The 9,849-nt window shown below is 39.6% G+C and overlaps 1 protein-coding gene across 4 annotated transcripts in view; it reads right to left on the reverse strand.

Moving 5' to 3' along the window:
- The window catches only part of kcnj1a.1 (potassium inwardly rectifying channel subfamily J member 1a, tandem duplicate 1), a 146,519-nt gene extending 138,136 nt beyond the window's left edge, over positions 1-8,383 (reverse strand). For 2 of the 4 annotated variants that reach the window (XM_073928934.1, XM_073928936.1), the window contains exons 1-2: positions 8,341-8,383; positions 6,575-6,738 (exon numbers count right to left, since the gene is read on the reverse strand). The gene's annotated coding sequence lies outside the window, so the exon portion shown is untranslated. Of the gene's footprint in view, positions 1-6,574; positions 6,739-8,227 lie in introns of all 4 variants that reach the window. The other 2 variants (XM_073928935.1, XM_073928937.1) reach the window with 1 other exon arrangement.
- Between the last annotated feature and the right edge of the window lie 1,466 nt (positions 8,384-9,849).

Genomic DNA, 9,849 nt, shown 5'->3' on the forward strand with positions numbered 1-9,849 from the left:
TCGCGACTTCACCAGACGTTCTGAGTACATTCAATAATAAGACACCAATACTCCGATTTAAATATGATTAAGATAATACTCTTATTAAAGTTCTACCGTGTAGCCTTAAAAGGAACCTTACCTTAAAGGAACACAGAGTCACGAAATGCGGAGGATTTTCTTTCTGTTCGCCATGCGGTATCAACTTACAACAGAAGTCGAAAGTTAAAAATGAAACACCCGAGATTGCATGAAACTCTGGAGAGCCTGGTGATGCGACTAATTGTTTTATACTGAAACTTGCCTTCAAAAAGTGCTTCCTTGGTCTTATCCACATTTATTGCATGTTGAACACACGTCCACCACAACAGCAAGTAAAAAAAACCTGAACTGCGTTAATTTTTTTTTACGCGTTAATTATTTAAAATTAATTGCATGCGTTAACCCGTTAATTTTGACAGCGCTAATATATATATATATATATATATATATATATATATATATATATATATATATATATATACACACACACATAATGTGTCATCAATATAACTTATTTCTAATACAACAACTAACTCTGTACCGCATCGGATGTCATTCCCTCACTGTAAATGCTAGCTCTCCTGGTTTTTTCTGCAACCTCGCTGCGCGCGCATCCTGAATGTTTACAAACCGGTAATTCCTCTATAGGGGGATTTGAATAAGCTAAATTGGCCATAGTGTGTGGGTGTTTACCAGTACTGGGTTGCATTTTTTGAGTGCAACACAAATCCAGTCACATGTTTTTAAACGTAAATAAATACATGCGTGTAATCCTTCATAGAACATCCAGACAATGACGCACGGAGCAACATACTGTACATAAATAATGTGAACTGCAGGTGATGTTGTGATTGCGAGACTACACATGCAAACAAGACTTCACTAAACGAATCGGGCTGGAGATATCTAGGCCACGTCTGGCAATGACTCACTTAGGGTTTAAATCACAGATGCTTATAAAAATGCAAATAATTGTACAAACTGATTTATAGACGGGCGTCATGGTGGCACAGTGAATAGCACAATCACAGCAAGAAGGTTGCTGGTTCAAGCCTCGGCTGGGTCAGTTAGCATTTCTGTGAGGAGTTTGCATGTTTCCCCCACAGTCCAAAGACATGCAGTATAGGTGAATTGGCCATAGTGTATATGCGTGAATGAGTGTGTATGGGTGTTTTCCAGTGTTGGGTTGTGGCTGGAATGGCATCCACTGCATAAAACATATGCTGGATAAAATGGCGGTTCATTCCGCAGTAAATAAAAAAGGCACTAAGCAAAAAAGAAAATGAATGAATGAAAATGATTTGGTGTTTTTGGGACAACTTAACTGTTTTATGTTCAATTCACTTAATATGTTAAAACCTTAAAAGCTGACTTGCATTGTATGTTGTGCCATCATGAAGTAATTGTGTGTAACCAGCATTTTTTACAGTGTAGCCTACTGTATTTCACTTTTAAAGCTGAAAAATCCAAATGTTATGTACAGTAAATACTGTATGTACAGATCTGTGTATGTCTGCATGTGTGTGTGTGTGTGGCGTGATGTAGGCCATCAGCACGTGCTCTTTCTCATTGAGGTGTGTGTGTGTGTGTGTGTGTGTGTGTGTGTGTGTGTGTGTGTGTGTGTGTGTGTGTGTGTGTGTGTGTGTGTGTGTGTGTGTGTGTGTGTAGTGAACATGAGGGCATCCCGTGTGAACAGCTGGGTTCAGTGTGACGGCGGCGCTGCACATCAGTGAACATGATCTAGAAAACACACCCGACTGCAGACGTGATCAACAGCAGCGCTGATTTAGACACATGAAGCTATGAGAATACGAAATAATGACTTTTTATAATAAAAACAATCATTCATCCATTCATTTTCCTTCAGCTTAGTCCCTTATTTATCAGGGGTCACCACAGTGGAATGAACCGCCAACTATTCCAGCATATGTTTTACGCAGCGGATGCCCTTCCAGCTGCAAACAAGGGGTCTGTTCTTCGTACGTGGATTACTCAGTTAGCTGGATTTGGATATTGGCGATTTGACATGATCCAGGATCGCTTCGTTCTTCAAAGCTGATCCGAGAGTTGTTGTCATAGCAACAGTTCTGCTAGGTGATCTGAAGCAGGTTCAATTCATACAAATTAGGGGTGTCAAAAATAACCGTTTTTTCGGTGCACTGCGACGCAGACGCGGACAATTCGGTATCGGTTCAGTAATAATCATAACCGGTTATTACTGACGTCATTTACCTCATATGCGCTCTATCGCGAGGGAGGCAATCGCGAGTATTTACAGCGCTTTAACTACTTAAAACTCATAAATGGTGCACAATTTCACTGTGTGTGTTTGCTGGATCAGTCTTTCACTGACATATACAACAATAGCCCCTATTTCACTGAGATCGAGAGAATGAAAGTAGCCTACTCCATTTCTCTCTCTCTCTTTCTCACACACACACTGTGGCCCATTTGACCTGCTGGCGTGGCTTTTCTTCTCTTCTCGGCTGTGAGATCGCCGCTGCCGCCTGCCGCTTATCAGCATCACTCATCTGTGAAGAACGCAGCGCGCAAGAGCCAATCGCAACCGGGGTTTTTTTGAGGGTGTGACCAATCAAAGGGGTGTAAGAGAACTAGACAAGGATCAGAAATTGAGCTGGATATTTATATTTGTTTATATTATTTGCTAAATGCTCGTTTTGTTTAAAGTTACAGTTTATATATCTGACTGTTTGTATTAAATGACAAAATTGTATTACAAATAATATATAAATATAAATATATTCATACATTTTAATACAAGAAATGCTGCTGTGAAGAAAATATAAAACTGTGTATGGAAAGCATCGTCAATGCACCGTGATGCACTGAAATATCGAATTGAACCGAATCGATGGCATGATAATCGTAACCGAACCGAACCGTGAGACTAGTGTAGGTTTACACCTCTAGAAAGTATATATGTAAGGCGACTGTAAGGCGACCTTGGGTGTCCAGAAAGGCGCCATTTATAAATAAAATGAATTATTATTATATGTACCGAATTCAGATATTTTCTTACAGTAGTAGTTATATAAACATTGGGAAAATTGTAAATATTTTTTAACTATATATATATATATATATATATATATATATATATATATATATATATATATATATATATATATATATATATATATATAAAGTTACAGTTATTAATGAAATAAATAAAGTTTTTTATATATATATATATATATATATATATATATATATATATATATATATATATATATATATATATATATATATTAATAAAACTTATGCAATCTGCACCCTCCAAATGAAAGTACCAAGACTGCCACCTGGTGGTGCAAAGAGAAAACTTATTGATATGAACTTTTTAGATCGCTTTAGTACAAATTGAGTATAATAGAAATGCAGAATATGTGACTTTTTGAAAAAGAAATAATACATTTATGCAGTCATAAACATGTTTTGACAGTTAATATGCCAGTGATTATGCTTCACAAAAATTACAGACGCCTTTACCAATATCAAAATGCTTTTGTAAACATCCAGTTACACCGATTAAAAAACGGCTACAATAATAAAGAAAATATTTTCTAAATGTGGAACTAAATACACTGATTTGCATTGAAATACATGATGAATACTCTCGACACATGAAAGTGTAAAGCCTGCAGCTCACAACAAATGTGTAAAGTTATTGCGTGTCATATTTGACAAGCCGTTTACTGATAATTTGACGTAATTTTGCTCACATGGATAATTGAATATTAATCAGATGATGTCATTACGCTGCTGTGCCGTCAGCCAATCGCTGCATTGCTGATCATGATTTCGAGGATCGATAGATCTGTCCTTCACAACACACGCAGCGATCTCAGATCAGTTCATCCAGACATTCTAATCTGATTCGCGAACTTGTTTGAAGAACCAAATTAGCGAGAGATCAGTTATCAAGATTAACAGATCCAGGATCTGCCAAATCATCTTAGATCATTTAAGCGAGGTACGAAGAACGGACCCCAGTACTGAGAAACACCCATACACTCTCGCATTCACACACACACAGCCAATTAAGTTCATCTAATCCATATAGCGCATGCGTTTGGAGTGTGTGGGAAACCCAAGCACCTGGAGGAAACCCACGCCAACACGGGGAGAACATGCAAACTCCACACACAAATGCCAAATGACCCAGCAGGGACTCGAACCAGCGACCTTACAAAAAAAATATGCAAGCGCATGATCAACTAACCTGACCTTAAAATCAGACATTACCCAGTTCTCACACTCGTGTGTCAGATATAGCTATCTTTAGACACCCAAACAGTCTCCTTTTTATAATAGTATATTGTGAACAAAAAGAGAAACCCAATATCTACCACTTCACCAAAACTGGTGTGTTCTTACCTGCGTGATCATACAGTGTGTGGGAAGGTTCATCACTTGGGGGGGGAATAAAGAGCAGTTCAGGTTTGGCTCGGCGTTTTAGAGAGTGTGGGTGCAGCGAGCACAATGCAGCACTCGGATACACAACATTATCTCTGCTCCACAAAATCAAACGCTTGTCAGTAAAGAGAAAAGCAACAGATCTTTTGGCACACCAAAACAGTTCAAGTGCGTAAAGAGAGACGAGTTTGCATTATATCAAATAAAAAAGCAGCGGATCTTTGAGCATCTCAGCCAAAACCCCTGAGCCGTCGTGATGATGATGATGATGCAGCAGCTTTGAAATGCAGGAGAAAAATGATTTAAGAGCAACCGCTCGGCTTGCTCTGTTTTGCATTTGCATATGCTTTTCATGCAAGGCAGATACTCTGATTAGCTGGAACAGACACATGCCGATTTTAATTTCATACAAACATGCTGTTCACACCGGAATCTATATGCAAAAATGAACACCGCGTAGACTGGTTTGAGATTCAAAGACAAAATCCTTCACGTTCCAGCATTACTGATGAAAAACACTTCTAGATCGAGGCATTTTCCACACACACACACACACACACACACACACACACACACACACACACACACAAACACACACACACACACACAAACACACACAAACACACACACACAAACACACACACACACACACACACACAAACACACACAAAAACACACACACACAAACACACACACACACACACACACACAAACACACACAAAAACACACACACACAAACACACACACAAACACACACACACACACACACACACAAACACACACACACACACACACACACACACACACACACACACACACACACACACACACACACACACACACACACACACACACACACACACACACACACACACACACACACACACACACACACACACACACACACACACTTAGACTTCTTCCTAAATCGTACTGGGGACTCAATGCATAGACGCAATGATGGTTGGTTCTATCATGCAAACCATACTCTGCACCCCAACAGCAAACAATTTACTGCTTTACATGTTCGAAATACTTCATTCTGTGGGATTTATAAGCATGTTTACCCATGGAGACCTCAACTTTGGTCCCCACAGTAACACACGTCTGTGTGTATCCAGGTTAAAGTCCCCACCAGGATATAAAAGCTATGTACACACACAGAAAGAACTTGTTTCTATATCCTATTGGGGACTTTTATAGGTGTAATGATGGTTCTATTGTGCAAACCTAATGTTCTATCCCCCCACTCCAACACAACCCCTGAACCCAATCCTCACAGCAAACAATCTGCACTTTTACATGTTCAAAATACATCATTCTGTATGATTTATACGTACGTCTACCCATGGAGACCCTTAATTCTGGACCTAACATTGACACAAGTCCCCATAAGTCTGTGTGCATTCAGGTTTAAGTCCCCACCAGGATATAAAAGCTATGTACACACACAGAAAGAACTTGTTTCTATATCCTATTGGGGACTTTTATAGATATAATGATGGTTCTATTATGCAAACCTAATGTTTTATCCCCCCACTCCACTACAACCCCTAAACCCAACTCTCACAGCAAACAATCTGCACTTTTACATGTTCAAAATACATCATTCTGTATTATTTATGAGTATGTTTACCCATGGAGACCCTTAATTTTGTTCCCCACATTGACACAAGTCCCCATGAGTCTGTGTGCATTCAGGTTTAAGTCCCCAACAGGATATAAAAACATGTACACACACCACAGAGGAACTTGTTCCTATATCCCAGTGGGGACACTCATAGACACAATAATGGTTCTATTACGCAAACCATATTCTGTACCCCAACAGCAAACACTCTACTCTTTTACATGTTCAAAATACTTCATTCTGTTAGATTTAATAGCATGTTTACCCATAGAGCACAATTTTGTCCAATTAAGTCCTCATGAGACTGTGTGTATTCAGGTTTAAGTCCCCACTGGGATATAAAAACAAATACAATCTCACACACACAAATATACACCCACATCTTGAAAAAGGTGTCCCGTTAATAAATTGCGCTGGCCTTGTTTTGGGTTGTCATATAAACAGATATTCTTCGATTATGTAAGAGTGTGTGTTGCGTAACTCACACTAGGATGACCAATCAGGTATGACAGAGCGATGTATCCCGATTCTGCAGGGCTGATGAAAGCGTGGCTCTTCAGACTCTCCATCCGCTCGCTGAAGAAGAGCCGCTGACGCACTTCAGCTACTCTGTTTGCCCCAAAACTACTTCACACGCGGCCGCTCAACCCTATAGACACAAATTGCAAATGTACTTTCGGTCTGCACGGACATAGAAACAAAATAATGGAGAATATAGAGAAGGACTCGGAGAGAAAAAGTTTGGCTGATGACAAAGATACACACCTCGATAGCCTGAATGTTTACAAAGTGCTTCATGCAAATAAAAAAAAAAGAATCCTTTTAAAAAGGGTCACCTATTTATTGCATAATGAATACAATCACTGGCCACTTTATTAGGTACACCTTGCTAGTTCCCAGTTGGAGCCCTTTTTGCCTTCAGAACTGCCTTAATCCTTCTTAGTTAGATTCAACAAGCTACTGGAAATATTCCTCAGAGATTGTGCTCCATAGTGACATGATAGCATCACGCAGTTGCTGCAGATTTGTCGGCTGCACATCCATGATGCCAATCTCCCGTTCCACCACATCCCAAAGCTGCTTTATTGGATTGAGCTCTGGAGACTGTGGAGGCCATTTGAGAAACCAGTCTGAGATGATTCCCCTTTATGTCTTGGTGCGTTATCCTGCGGGAAGTAGCCATCAGAAGATGGAGACACTGTGCTCATAAAGGGATGGACATGGTCAGCAGCAATACTCAGGTAGGCTGTGGCGTTGACACCATGCTCAATTGGTACTAACGGACCCAAAGTGTACCTTTGGGCTTTGAACTGCAGCAGATCGTCTTGACCATGTCTACATGCCTAAATGCATTGAGCTACTGCCATGTGATTAACTGATTAAAAATGTGCGTTTACAAACTGTTGGACAGGTGTACCTATTAAAGTGGCCGGTGAGTGTATACTCAAGTGTGCACTCACTGAAGTTGATGTTTTCAGATTCATGTTGCTAACAGAAAATATACTACTTTTTAAATGTTTAAACTTTAAATCCCATTGAACCAAAAATTAAATACATAATAATATAATAATATAGTGTATATTATTATAATAATACGAATAATATATTTTAATGCAATAAAAAAAAAATAGTACAGTAAAACAAAAATTTAAAAGTGAAATAAATAGACAATTCCAGTAACATGAAAGATCTCATCATATTTTCCCAAGAAAGAAGCACATTTCTTATTATTAGCAATTAATCTAAGTGAATTTTCTATTTCGCATAAGAAGTCTATAAGTGTGGAATTTAAAAAATCTATGTTAAAGTAAAAGTTCACAGCAAGAATAAGAAAATTCACAGCATCTTCTAACAGCTTCTTTTGGTTTTCAAAATAACAAATATCATGCTTATTGTGCAAATTGCAACTCATATTAACCTTGGACAAGCAATATGAACTGATAGGCCAAGATTAGATGAGAAATCCTTCATCATTTAGGCGGAATCAAGTGACAAACTGCGAGCTGTAGATGTTTATATCGGTATTATATCTTCTAAACTCGGATTTTGTCACTGTTTTGGAGCACACTAGCAAATAGATATCCTTAAAAACAGTATACTAGCATCTAAAAAAACAGTTTTCTTTTAACGAGACCTACATTTTCATCAGAGGAAACGTCACAGCACATGGAAAATCGATCGCTCCCTTATGACACTTTGTAAACTGTATGTACTGATAAAACAACAGCATGAAGATGCAGACAGCACACACCTTGTCCTCCATTACTGCACCGTCACTGTAGATTGAAGAACGCGCTGAAACATGGCGGGAAGAGGCATTTAAAGGGGAAGACACCAAATTTCATTCGGAAGAACACATCCGCTTATGGCCTGAAGGATTAGTATGGGCCATTGTATTTTTTTATAATTTTAATCATTGGACAATTAAAAATTAACAACAACTTGCTAAAGCCAGTGGTGAAGACAATAAAGAGAAAAACAACATGGAGAATGTTTAACGTTACATACAGTATGTTAGCTAATACAACCCCTTTCTTGTTTGGCAGATTCTCGCTAGATTTTAAGTAAAAGTTCAACTTCTGATTTCAAAATGATAAATAATGGCTTCCCTGCTGAAAAATCCAGCTTAAACCAGTCTATAGGCTGGTTGGCTGGTTTTAGCTGGTTGACCAGGCTGGTTTTAGAGGGGTTTTGGCCATTTCCAGCCTGGTCTTAGCTGGTCAGGCTGGGAGATGACCAGCTAAAACCAGCTTGACCATCCTGGTCAAGTTTTAGCTGGTCATCTCCCAGCTAAAATCAGGCTGGAAATGGCTGAAAACCAGCCTGGAAGTGGCCAAAACCAGCCAGCCAGGGTTATAATCACTCTGCTTGCTTTTATGTATATTAAACTTTACCTTTTTCACAAAATGGCTGAGTATTTAATGGTCATCAGCATCTTTTTTTACTTTACCCTGCTGAAAAATCCAGCTTAAACCAGCCTAAGCTGGTTGGCTGGTTTTAGCTGGTCGACCAGGCTGGTTTTAGAGGGGTTTTGGCCACTTCCAGGCTGGTTTCCAGCCATTTCCAGCCTGGTCTTAGCTGGTCAGGCTGGGAGATGACCAGCTAAAACCAGCTTGACCAGCCTAGCCAAGCTGGGACTCCAGCTAAAACCAGCTATATCCAGCTTAAACCAGGCTGGTCAAGCTGGTTTTAGCTGGATTTGGCTGGTCATTTTTCAGCCTGACCAGCTAAGACCAGGCTGGAAATGGCTGGAAACCAGCCTGGAAGTGGCCAAAACACCTCTAAAACCAGTCTGGTCGACCAGCTAAAACCAGCCAACCAGCCTAGGCTGGTTTAAGCTGGATTTTTTAGCAGGGTATGTATATTTAAAAAGCTGTCCTTTGTATTATAGCATCAAATAACCAAAAGCAAAAGAGAATTACAGCTAATTTGAGGTGTTTCTGATGCAGCGTATATGGGTGGTACAGTACATTTGACATTATTCTCACTCTTATAAACATTACCCTGCTGAAAAACCCAGCTTAAACCAGCCTAGGCTGGTTGGCTGGTTTTAGCTGGTTGACCAGGCTGGTTTTAGAGGGGTTTTGGCCATTTCCAGGCTGGTTTCCAGTCATTTCCAGCCTGATCTTAGCTGGTCAGACTGGAAAGTGACCAGCTAAAACCAGCATAAACATCCTGGTTTAAGCTGGACACAGCTGGTTTTGGCTGGGCTCCCAGCCTGGCTAGACTGGTCAAGCTGGTTTTAGCTGGTCATCTCCCA

Source organism: Danio rerio, chromosome 18 (assembly GCF_049306965.1).
Source record: "Danio rerio strain Tuebingen ecotype United States chromosome 18, GRCz12tu, whole genome shotgun sequence".
In the NCBI taxonomy this organism is placed as follows: Eukaryota; Metazoa; Chordata; class Actinopteri; order Cypriniformes; family Danionidae; genus Danio; species Danio rerio.